Source organism: Mesitornis unicolor, unplaced genomic scaffold (genome assembly GCF_000695765.1).
Source record: "Mesitornis unicolor isolate BGI_N332 unplaced genomic scaffold, ASM69576v1 scaffold570, whole genome shotgun sequence".
Classification (NCBI taxonomy): Eukaryota; Metazoa; Chordata; class Aves; order Mesitornithiformes; family Mesitornithidae; genus Mesitornis; species Mesitornis unicolor.
Window position 1 is genome coordinate 55184 of NW_010157383.1, and position 13630 is coordinate 68813.

Sequence of the window (13630 nt, forward strand, 5' to 3'; positions counted from 1 at the left end):
TGCAGAGGATAGTTTTTAATGTGTTTCTGGGTGGAGTAGCTGTTTTAAGTACCCAGACAGGGCTTCCACACCCACCGCTTGTGTCTGTAATAGTGGCAAATTGATCTGAAAGGGTTTTTCAAAAAGCTGTTAGCAGTGAGATGTCGAAATCTCATTGAAAGTTGATGTTTGCTCAGAGCTTAACTGTCTTATCTCCCTTCCTTTCTCCCTCACCTCTGAAGATCACAGCCTTAATCTATCAAATTGACATATGATATATAAACCTTAAGAAAATATCTTGATATCTATCATAGAAAACTCTACTTTTAAAATAAATTGTGATTGGCTTGGATTCACCCATTGATGCATGGAGAAAAGCCATCCTAAGGACCAAAATATAACACAGACTTTGTCTTCAGAGGAGGAGATCTATAGGGATTAGAGTCAACATCATCTTCACTGAAGATATAGAGGAGGTACTGACTGATGTAATCCTCATGTTAACTGATAACATTCAAACAAGAAAGCATTGAAACTGAGGAAGCAGAAAGGAAAAGAGAAGTGAAACATGGAGAGAATGTAGCAAAGTGGGACTTGACTCAAAACAGTACAAATGAGAGAGTTCTGGGAAAATTACAATGGAAATCCTGGAAACCACTAACCCCAAGTCACCTGGAGTAATATTAAAAAATTAGACATGATTTTGCAGTGGGATGTAGCAATGCAGAAAACCTATAAGAAATCATCATGTCTAGATAATGAGATACTATTTCCTCCCTTTATGGTTCTGTGGAAGTTGTATCTGGAATATTGTTCTTGCTTCTTGCAAAACAACTCTAGAAAGGAACAATTGAAGAAGTTGCAAAGAAAGAGGTAAAAAAGTCAGATAAAGGGCACAGTGACAGTAATTTACAAGAAATAATTCAAATGTCAGAACAATTGTATGTGACTTCAGAAGGTAAGCCAAAGATGAAAAAGGAACCAAACAACAATCTATTAAATTAGGTGATATTAATTCATAAAAAGGGAATGATGGATAAAAAAGAGTAATGAAATGGTACTTTGAAAGGGAAAAGAAAAAAAAAAAAAAAGAAAGGACTGGTTATTAAGGCAATTTACCCAGCCATGAGATTTTTCCTAAGCAAGTGAGTTGTTCCATTTGGTAAATGGAGAAATCCAAGCAGCCTGGTACATTTAAAGGTAGATTCTACAAAGCTGTACAATATATTTTTATGGGTCAGTGCTTTGGCAGAGAAACCAACCAGTTTGTTCTCTGAGGTCTTATCCACCTGTGACATCAATTATTTTATTTCTATAGTGTCTTTTTGACGATTCATATAGGATGAATTTTTAATCACATGCTGTATCCTTTACTGACATCAACAGTGTTTTATTCAGGACAGATTCAGTGCTTCCTGTTATTGACTGAAGCCCTCAAAGCCCTGCCTCTTGGACATACCAGATCTGTTAAGTTACTTCCTTGCAGTTGCTGGCTTTATTTGGCTGGTCGCAAGTTCTTGGGACGTTCATCAAAAAGGCGATTAGCATGTCCTTGTGTGCCAGCACGAAAGATCACTTCTGAATAGGAGGACTGTAAGTATGAAATGTCCAAGCAAAATCTAGCCTTCAAAAATAGCATCCTTTGGGCTTTGCTCTTTCATGTTGGTATTCATAGCCTCATGTGAACTTCCGTTTGATTTCAAGTCAACTCTGGACTATTGCCATATTCCTCCACCTCTTTCTAAGCAGCTGCAAATAGAATCAGTTATAGTCTACTATAGAAAGGTGACATTTGTGTCCCAGGACCGTTTGAAAGTTGAGGGAGGAAATGGGGATTATTTCTTTATCACGATGGTCTGAATATGTCAGGGCTAGAATGTTCCTGCTTTATCATGACATTTCGTTATAGCACTAAAAAAAGATACAGTTTTCCAGCCTCCATGTTAGGCTCTCACATTTATTTATCTCAAAAAGACACTTAAACACAAAGGATACCTAATTGTCTGAGAGAAAAATTCCTGGAACAGTCTTCTAATTCCTCCTGATTAGAATGTTTCATCTCATTATTTTAAATTTTTGTGTTTCTTTGGTAAATACATATACATTGTTTCCCGAGACTGGGATATCAAATATTTGAGTCTCCTTCCTCTAAAGTTCAGGACCTGTTCTTTATGAAGATGAAGTTCAAGAAGTATTCTGGTGAGGAGGATCACTCATTAAAGAAGTGCTTCATGGCTAGAGGATTTCTGGTTACTGTGAAGGGAATTTAGCTCATCTATAGTTGTAAAACTAGCCTAGTTACCCTGGGTTCCCTTTATCATCAATAGGGAGAAAGAGGCACGTTTAGAAGATGATCTATCTGACCTAATTTAAATGTAGATTTCAGTGGGAGATGAGACACATTTACCTAACTACATTGGCTCCAGATCCTCATTGACTATAAAGGGGCCTTGGATGACAAGTTCAGATGCAGATGTCTACACATAGTTCAGTAAATTCCACCACAAATGACAATATGAATCAGCAGGTCTGAGGAAGATGAGCTCTGGCTCCCTGATGGGTGTTCCTGTCGTTCTGTCAAGATTTATCCACGGGATTGCTCCTGCTAGAGTAATAAATTTGCCAGCCGTTCTTTAGCAGAACTGAGAGAGGTGTAATGCTTGTTAGTATTATGACAACCTTTCCTTTTCATTAAGTCAGTCCTCCAAAACCACCACTGGTTCCAATCTCAAGGAGATAAGAAGATCCTCAGACTCCCAAGACATCACCCAAAACCCCAAGTTCCTGACTTCAAAGATTGTCTAATAAAGAAAATGTTATCTCAGTATAATGCTAAATCTGAATGGGAAAAAAACCCAACAAGTCAGCAAGAAGGACACAGGGAATTTAAAGCCTGGGGTCACTCAGTGTACAGTACAAAGATATGCATTTATAACAACAACATAATCCTACGAATTGAAAATAAATGTCAATGTGTACACTTCAAGAAACAATGAGTGAGCTGCACTTTGGCCAGCATTAGCTGAATGATACCAAAACTTACTGTTTAGTTAGTATCTTCCTATGAGTTACTTATATTGTTGCACCTTTCTTGGGTCTATGCACTAGCAGGAAAAGAAATGGTAATCTGCGACAGAGAGCAAACGCCCTCCAGTGAACTCAAGGTACAGATCTGCCAAGTCAGCAGATGTCATTCTTAGAGCTATTTTTCAGTGGGGAAACACAGACATACTTGCTTCTAAAATAAGACAGTAACAGTACGGATTATTTTGTGGGTTTTTTCAAAGCCTCTTGGAATCCCATCTTAATTTATAATGCACATTTTCCAAGCTTTCTAATTATTTTTATGACAACAAAATCCTCTCTCTTCTTTACTAAGACTGTAATACCTTCTATGTGCTATTACTTTTCTACCACTTCACAAACACATATTTTCACAAGCCATAAACCCCACATAAATCAGTGACATGCACTACGGAGCTGGTGCACTGAATTGCATGCAGTATGAGGTAGGAAAGTTGTTTCTGTTACCTCTTTTTGCCCTACTGGAGGTGGCGGCTCAGCCTTCAACTGCTTATCCACGTGCAACTCACTTAACTCTTCACAAATCTCAGAGTTCTGACTCCGGACGCCTGGGCTTTGGCATCTCTGCCCCCTCAGCTGCAGCTGTTTTGCCTGCTGGAAATAATCCTAGATGGTTTTATTTTCTTTTTCTTTGATAGCATGCTCATTTCCTAAGTAGGACTCTTTAGCTAGAAGAGAAAGTAGCCTGGACTATACTTGTCAGGGGACGACATCTAAGGAAAATGACAAGGAACAAGGTAACACAAGCTTATGCTGTAACTTTTGAGCTTTAGCAACCGGATATATCAAGATATCTGTAGAAAATGGTAATACAAAAAGACCAATTTTTTTTGAGCTATTGTTGCTGGAGTAGGAAGAAATACCCTTGCAATCTCCATTCTGAGTCTGGCTTTGTTGCCTCCAGTGACCCAAGGCACTCAGAAAGGAGCTTTCGGTTCAGTCAAATAACTGAAGGGTGTACTCTGAAGCCGTGAGGATACTCAGTGTTGCAGCTGGAGAAAGGCATGAGTGCAATACCCAATGCTGTGCTATGAGTCTGCTTGAAACAGTGTGGAAAATAAAATGCACCCAGTGGAGACAAGATACACATTGAAGGGGAAGAAAATGCAAAATTCATCAGAAGAGATTATAAGTATCTGAAAGTAGATGTGGAAAAACTGCAGGTAAATACGTAAACGTATGTGGCTCTGATTCATGAGAACACTTAAGACTACTTTGCACCCACTGATGCCAATGGGACTTAACCGCAGGTTGAAAGGAGAACACATGCTAAAGTACTTCACTAAAAAGGGATGGACTCTGGAATCGGAGCAATATTCTTTTTTTCCACAAACACATCTGACTCGATCCAGTGCTTGCCAGTACGAGCGGTGCCATTAAACCCATCCACTTCTTCCTGGGGTGATGATTATTGCTGCTGAGCTCTCCAGAAGTACTCAGGACTAATGGCAGAAGAAAGCACATTTGTAGGGTTGGTCCCTACGTCTGGAGGCCCAGGTTCTCTGCGTGTGTAAATCAGTGTGGCTTTATTGAGTCACCCAAGACACGGATTTCTCTGAATACTCCATAGCTCATCACAGCACTACCATCGTTCATACCATTACTAACGCTGCTACTAAAATATTAATAAAACTCTAGCTGGTTTCAAAGCATTGTACTGCATTGCTTACAGAAAGACTTCCATGCTGAGAAAAAAATTACAAGCATAACAAGATTTCAACAGTAATTATTGAAAACTATTTATCTTTCACTTGTCCACCTTTTTTTCCCCATGGCTTGACTGACATTTGATGTTACTCATGTATTAAGTGAGTTTCCCTTCCTCAGGGAACCACAGACTACCTGCCTCAGTTCTAAAGCCACATCACCACAGGAAGTCCCTCAAGAGGTACCAGGAGCAGAAAAACACTTTATTCCAAATATAACTATCTGAAAGAACAGATGACAAAAAGGAAGCAGTTGGTTAAGCAAAGTGCTCTCCGTGTAAATACTTTCGGACTGTCAGGTTTGTACCAGCCCTTTCAAATGTCGTTCTGTGTTTCTAGCAAATTAATTAAAAAACAAATTACTTGTTTCCTGCTTCAGAGGGCATGTGGTCTAAAATATATTCTAACTTTAATAAATTAAATTATGCGTGTCCAAGCCTGTACACACTGCAAAAGAATGTATTACAGACAATTTCTAGGCACAGTTTAGCACTGATCTTCACAGGTCAAAGATCACTCCATAATCACTGATTTATAGTTCTGTCCCTGCCAAAAAGTAACACTCTTTAAGGCACATCTTTGGAAATACCGTAACATTCAGGGGAGAAGCTAACATGGAAGGTCCAGCATGCACAAGTAGGGCGCTCAGCCATTAAGTCTTTTTTTTTTTAATGCAATGTGCATACAACCTAGTACCAAGTAATCTTAATGGCATGATATTGGTTATAGCACTAAAACAACAAAAACAATTGTTTCATGTTAAAAGTGCTATGCAATCTGAGGTGACGTCTCAAGTTCATTTATGCAGAAAGGTTGTGCACTCAGATTCATTAGAAACTATGCAGGGTATGAGAATAGGCTGTGTAACTCAGTTGATCTGACGAATATTCAAGTTGTTAAGCAAATTACTGCACTAAGCTAGGGTCGAATGCCAAACTTACGCCAATTCTCTATTTACTAACCCTGCTGTGTGGTACCAAGACGCAGCAATGCTTTCCTAGACCCAGCTGCCTCCCAAAAATCACAATTGTACCATGTATCCGATGAGCTAATATTAATTAAAAATGATGAAATATATCCTGTCAAATTATCTAATAGGGATAACATGCAAATGTGCTCAGAAAACGAGTTGGTTTATCACTACATATTTTCAGACTTGTCCTACAAATTTGTAAGGTGAGAGAAAATCCTCTAAGAGAAATAAACCTTTCAAAAGATCTGGTTGTACAGACTGATCCCAAAAAGGGTCTTAGGGAGTCATCTGAGTTTTTGCAAACAACTGATGCCAGCCTTGGTAAGCCACTCTCATCGGGTGCAACAGTCCCGTTTCCAGCACATAGCACCTGAAGCTCGGCACCAACCTTTCTGGGGAAAGGTGAATTTGGTTTATGTTGTTTAATTTGGGACTATTTGCTTTTGTTCTGATTCCAGATGATTTGATCTTCTGGCAGCAACAGCAGCAGGTTTATCTCCTGTAAAGCTCCCCACCGTGGGTGGTTTATATAATTAGCTTTTAACTTTTTATCAAGTGCCATGTTGCCAAGGCAATACACATTATGTTAATATTTATTGATTCCATTGTTTTCATAATTTATAAGGTAAAATCATTCAGCAATACAAAAACTTTGTGCGTGCCAAATGGAGGGTTGGGAGCCTGGGACAGACCTCAGTTCCTTTAGACCATAAACCTTAAGTTTGCTCACCTCTGCACTGATCTGGGCCCTAAAAATGGTGATCTGCCAACACTGTACGAGTCATTTAGCACATAGAGGAGGATGGACCCAGTGTTGTCCCCTTGCATGCTGCACCAGAGAAACAGCAATGGGATTGAAAACAGATTATAATCTAGGTGACATCTCAAGTGTGTTTGTGCACGGACCCACATACTTGTTTGCTGACACAAATAAATACAAAGGCTCCACACTGCATTCTGCCTCTGAAAAGCACAGATCGGCTAATTGTTTCAGGCTCAAAAGGGGATTAGTGCTAATGCCACTCCTTTGGAAGGAGGACTTGCTGTTGGCAAAACAAGACAAATACCTGTCATCAGCATGGATCCACTTTATTCCTTCCCCATGGAAATGTAATTTTTTCCATCCTGTGCAAACAAATTTAGAAAGAAGATCCCAAGACCTGCCTTTCGGATGGTCACAGCTCAAATGGGTTCTCTTGGTGCTTCACTCACTCCCTAGATCATGGCCCTGGCTTGTACATTTGTTCCCTGATTCCTTGGCAGTGGTTGTTGTAGAAAAGAAGACGTGCAAAGCCTTTGGTAGCAGAAAGCTTCCTCTCCCAAGCAGGTGGGGATGCCAGAAATGGGAATTGGCTCTGGAGCTCGCCCCCCTTGCAACTCTCACTGCAGAGCAACAAGCAATGATGAAGGATGTAGCAGGACAAAGTTAATGTAAATTCTTTTATGAGGTGGACAGGATATCCTCTGTCTCTTGTTAATCAGTGCAAATGCAAACTGCCCTTTACTCAGTCCACAGTGCAATGGGAAGCTTCAGCTTTATGGATCTTCTCTGCTCCCCACCAGACTCACGCAGCCCTCTGTCTCTTTGAAGACACTAATGGGATTTCAGGGATGTCTATGTTCACTTTGCAAAAACAAGCTGGTCAGGACATTTCCAGGTGCAGACTCAGAGCAGTGGAGGCTTGTCCTAGTGCCCCCCACATACCAGTCTGCATACATTTGGCTATACATTGGATGGACATTCCCAAGCTTTTCTATGGGACACTGCCCACCAGAGGAAGCGTTAGCAGCAGCCAAGGATGCTGGCAACAGAATTATCTCTGTTTTAGCCATTCATAGATGACTGACACTATGAAGTTGAGCATCTTTGAGCAATGCAGCTCAGCAATTAGTCCTTTAATAGACAACAACATATTTTAACTTCCTATAGCCAGTTTTCAGGTGCCATAACAGGAGTCTGAGGAGCTTTTCACGTGTAGTAAACCCAGTTCAGCAGAGTGACACATATAGTTATGAGAGCCCTGTTTACTCCATAAAGCAATTGTTGATGTTTGTGTTCCTCCTTGCAGACAGCTATAGATTTCATAAAATTACCGTGCCTGGTAGCAATTGGCATCCTTTCCCAGCAACAGTCTGCGTCTAGTAACTGGCACCCTTCCTCTGCAAAGGAGCCAAGAAGTAAATGATCATGAAAACCGAACTGTTTATATCCTACCTCTACATAAGTGGAGCACCGAGCAGATTGTAATGCTGCTGAAATATGGCGAGCTTGCATTTCTGCCTGGGTGGCACCTGTTTGGTGTGTAAAGTAAACAGGAGACTACAGTCTGCAGAGCTGTTAGGCTGACAACTCTCAGATATGCTGAATTCAGTCATTCTGAAAAGCCTTGAGAAACCTGAGCTAAAATGGGAGAGAAATAAATAGCCGTGAACCAGGGATATGAATTGTGGGTTCTTGTTATCTAAACAGATTGTTTATGATCTTGGTTCTCGTCTTTCACAAATAAATGTAAATCCTTGTAGCACCAATAAAATCAGTGGATTTATTTTCCTGCACGTTTAGCTTGCAAAGAAAAATCACCAAATGCATCAGGAAAATCCCCTTGCTTCCTTAATTCAAGAAGGGGAAGATTAATATCACTTATTCTGCTAGGAATAAAAGAGGCTGGTGTGCAGCTGTCAATTTTAAGAGTGCACATTTAAGAATCCCTCTAACCCGCTTTGGAGAATTGCTGCTGTAGAGCAGAGTTGCTACTACTCAGTTTGATGAGAAATCAGAGGAAAAACTGCCGCAATACCACGCCACAGCACTGGGATTGTAGCTAAGATACAGAGAGGACTCACGCTACTCCACGTCCCTTTACAAGTGCTTTTTATTAGCAGACTACAGTGTTTGCAATACTGGTGTAAAGCATATGAAATCCTACCTTAAGGTTGCAACACTTGTACATATTTTAAGACCTACAAATTCCTCAGAAAGGGTAAGAAAACTGGAAAGAGACAGCCTAAACCTGATTATTTAAGACTGGTCATTCCCACCCTCTATTCTATGCCACCTGGTCCATCATCCCACTTCAGCAGAAACAACCAGACACCAGACTAGCTTAGAAAACTGATTTTTGTTCAGTTTTTCAGCTCTTATCTAGTCCTCCTAGTCTTTTCTCTTGCCATTCATCTATGCAAAAGCCCAAAATAATCTAGTTCAAGGGGAGCAGCCAAATGTCAGAATTAGAAGATGCTGCATATATTTGCCATGTGAATCCATCTGGGTTTTTTTTCTTTTTCTTGATGACCCAGCCTTTATAGGGACATCGTTTATTAAAACCCAAATTGCTAACAGGCAAAACAGGTTAAACACAATAGTGTCCGAGTTCAGCAACAGCACAGGCCTGCTGCCCAGCTTCTGGTGAATCACCTGTATATGAAATTATGCCTCTCTACTTGCATGTCCACAGGTCCCAGGGGAGTTTCCAATTGAGCTGTCATCTGTCAGAGTTAATGCTGTTGTAGTCTGAACTTACACCTAGTTGAACACAGAATTCGTCCTCCTGGTGGACCTAAAGACCACATTTTTTTTATCCCCTGCAAGTTGTAGGGTATTTGGAAGCAAAGTGCAGTACTTGTTCTAAAAAATAATGCATCTGTGAGTAATTAGATGGATTAAAAAACCCAAAATCTGGCCCTTAAAATTCAGAACGGTGAAGGCTAAGGCTGGCCAGAAACCACAGCTGGTGAGCAGAAGCTGTTAACTGCAAAATACCCCCTGGAACCAGCCTGCCCTGGTATTTGCTTTCATTTGAATAAAGGTGAACTAAAACTTTGCCAGACAAACATCATCGCAGCCATCGCTGCTTGTCTCTGCATGAGCGCTGGGTGCTTTGCCAAACATTGTCCCTCAAGGAGGGAAATACGTGTTTAGCAGTGTCCCTTCTTGGATCAATCCAGAACATTTCAAGCGTTTGGTATCTGGCAGCAGAGGAGCAAGGCACATTATTTCTAATGGCTTCTGCCTGGCTGGCCTAAGATGTTTTCCCACACTGGGCAACACACTGCCTATAATAAAACATAGATTCATTATTCCGAGGGTTGGTTCTCAAAATTAGTCTAAGTGGGAGAACTTGGCAAAATGATGGACTGCTGAAGTTAATTTAGCCTGTTATCAATTCAATAGGCTTAAATAGGCAGTCAAAGTGTTTCATAAGTGTTCATTGTTCAGAGTTCAAGCTAATACCTTCTGCTAAATTGCATTTTGAAGTTTAATCACAATCTACTTTATGTTTCTTTTGGTAATTGGGATCTCTCCATAGGATAATATGAAGAACTCAAACTAATGGGCTCCTTTGATGGAAGTCTAAATTTTGGAAGTTTGCCTCAAAGTGCAGCGAGTAACCCAGAACCTTTCACCCAAATAAGGCATTAATAATTTAATCATTAAGGAAGTTTGATATTAGTACAGGCAATTGCAACAAAATAACCACTATTTAAATCTTGTTATTTTGGACCATAATCAACGCGAGCAATTTCAACTCCCTTGACACGCACGCGCTGTCTCACTTGGCACAGGAGCTGTTGGGGAACTGACTGCTGTTCATTTTGTCCGAAATGTTAAATGTCGGCATTTCCTTTACCAAAGGGAGAAACAGTGAGAAATGCTCATTTCTGAGCAGCGTTTTGCTCCAGGGAGGGATATGGATACTGGGAAATGGCACCCAGTAGGCTGTGACTGACGCGCAGCCGATGGCCTGGGCAGTTGTCCAAATGCATGTTGTCAAGTCCGCTACGCCTGATATCGGCTCTTTCAATGCCAGGTTTTTAAATTTATTATTATTATTATTATTTTCCTCCCCCCTTTTTCTCTCCTCCATCAGCTCTCTGTGTTTCCTGCACCTTAGACATTTTGCTGTGGACAAATATATTTCCCTGCCACCACGCACTGAATAAGCATCCTAAAACCTTTGTTCGCAGTGTGACTGCTCTAATCACGTCAGCAGAGCTCTGACACGGAGTCTTCTGCTTCTGCCCCATCCTACTGAAGCAAAATAAACGCAAATGACTTTCTATAAGTAAAAGCAAAGATGCAGACATAGGTGCTTTAAATCTGCTGCTGTTTACAGTCCTTTGTCTTTTTTTTAATGGCCTTGCTGCTATTCTTCTAAACAATAAATACAGAAATATTTTATTTTATCACTAAAAATAATTAGCAAATCTACTCAGATTTCAAAAAATGCAAAGCAAAACACACAAAAGGCAAAGTATGTACCTAATGATAAAGAAAAAGTCCTCCTATCTTACTCAATGATCAGAAAAATATTTACCCAAATAAAGCTGACAAGAAGAATGCTGTAAGATTTATTGCACGCTGCACACACGTATACACGTGGGCTTACTCTCCTACCACTAAGAAGTGGGGAGTCATCAACGTAATTCAAAGGTATTTTATCTGGTTGCACAAAAAGAGAACGTGTCTCACAGACTGGAACTGAAAACTGAGGGCATATAAATGCTGTTTGAAAGGGCATTATGGTTCCTGATGATAAAGTATATTTCTGCAGTAAAAGACTAAAATTAATGTACCCTGTCAAATAAACACATGACTTCATGGTATCTCTGATTTATAGATGTTGGAATTATTGGAAGTATAAGACATTGTCATAAAAAAATATATAAAATTCTTTATGCACTGGCATTTTTATAACATTTTTCAATAATTTCAGCTACACTTATGTCAACCTGGAATAACTCCATTGACTTTTACAGAAACACTTCAGGTTTAGGAGCAGGTCTGTCTTGCACAGGAATTGAGCAGTAAAATTTCCACTGTATCCAAAAGAAACAGATGTGGGTCCAGATGCAGATGGTGAGCTTGCTGCTACCTGAGACATTTCATTCTTTTCTCTGGCTTACAAATGGTGTATCATAGCTAAAGTAAACTTACAGGCTCTGTGTAGAAATCAGTGGTTGAAGCCTTTGACTCAGTGTTATGAGAAATCTGAACCATGATGAACCTAATGGCTCTCTCTGACCTCAAAATTATGAATCTCTTACTGGTAGAAACATGCAAAAAAAAGCCATCAGGAACAATTTCGTCTTATCAAATGCAATAAAATGAGTCGATAATTCTGAAAAAAATACGGGAAAGAAAAGAATAAAAGCTTAGGGGCTTGATCCAGTTCAAGGCAATATAGAAACTGTACCATTAACTAGGGACTGGTGACAGCCAGCTCTGTTGTTGATGTGTAGAGATGAAGTTTCTCATCTAAGTCTGGAAAACTGACTTTTCTGGGAGATGTGTTTGGTGGAGCCCAGACAAGGGTATACACAGCGGGAGAAGTGCTGATCGCAGAAAAAAAATGTGAATATGACTGAGAAAGCAAAGTGTGCTGTGGTGCAATGAATACTCATTTGGTGTGCAAAATCCAGGCTATGTACACCCCTCGGGTCCTCTCTGTGGACCCGGGTTTAACCCTGTTGGAAATCATAGCAGAGATGCTGCTCTGCTTTGAAGGGGTCTAGGAAGAGCACACTGAGAACTGGGAAGCTGGGACACCCTGAGAGGCAATGAAAGTCCCTATCCCCTTCCTGCAGGCAAAATTCCCTGCCAGGTCGTGGGAAGGTGAGCCCTAGTAGACACAGCAGCTCTCTGTTATTCAAGGATTTTCTCAGCCAGGGCTAAGCTTTGAGCAAGAGGATGGGCCAGTCTCAAGATGGCACAAGTTGGCTACGGTGGGAGCTGGGTCCTGGTCACTGTGTGTGGAAAGGCAGTGTGCCCACAGCGTGTGTGCCTGGTGTCGGAGAAGGGGTAAGAAGCTGCAAAATGCTCGGTCCTGGCAGCAGGCAGCCAGCACTTTCCATATGACCCAATTAGCCACTCCGTCGGAACAAATCAATAATGGCATTTTCTGAAGACAAGCAGGCAAGCGCTGCTGGCTCGGCACTGTGCTGCATGTGAAAATACAAAGGTGTTATCTCTGTGGAAAGCCGCATCCGTGCCTGGCTTTGTCATTGCAGAGGGGGCGAATGTGAGATGCTTTTCAGATGACTGTAGCTAAGGGCCCCCAGCCACTGCAGTGTGGACCTTCTTCTCAGTTGCATGCTACAGACAGATCAAGTTGAGGGCAATAGTTTGGGTAAGGCAGGATATGAAGTAATTAAATTTAAGAAGGGAGGAGAAAGCACTAACTTTGTCTGCCTCAAAGAATAAGGAAATGGTAGAGCCATTTTCTCAGGTTGCACTAATAAAATTTGCTGACTGTAAACACTCATCAATGCAGAAAAGCATTCAGATAGCGTGCAGAAGGACCTGGATGTCACTGAGGTCTGGGGTAGTAGAAACAAGACAGAGTTCAGGAGTGTAAGCACAGGACATCGTACTTTGGGGACTAATGGAGGATATCCAGCGTTACTCATCTAGAACCTCCTTTTAGTCTGTTAAACACAGGATTCTTCTGAACCACAAAGAGATGTCATTATAAAAAAGGCACACACCATTCTGGGCTATAGCAGTGAGCACCTAGAAGGTTAAGCAATGCTAAAGTAGGAATTTTGAAGATTTAAGCTTTGGACTTACATATCTAATGTAAATGGTACAAACCGCTCTGATATCTGAAACCTTCAATGTAATCAAACTGCAGGTAAGTTTGGGGAGGATAGACTGTCAGGTGGACTGGACTGCATACACTGAACAGTCCCATCACCTTACTGTTCCTGTAATATGGTTCTTACTCCTTCAGAAAACTGAAAGCTGATGCCACATATGAAAAGATGGTCTTAATAAGCAATTACAAGACACTGTATGGTCGTTCAAGAAAATAATTTCCACATTTTAATGATCTAGGAACCTAAAAGATCCTTGAGAGGGAACAATCAGCTTGCTGCTTTGGTTCCTGCT

General features: G+C 40.8%; 1 protein-coding gene across 2 annotated transcripts in view; it reads right to left on the reverse strand.

Moving 5' to 3' along the window:
* LOC104536963 (sodium channel protein type 5 subunit alpha-like) overlaps positions 1 to 13630 on the reverse strand; it is a 168911-nt gene that overhangs the window by 50117 nt on the left and 105164 nt on the right. The window lies entirely within an intron of this gene.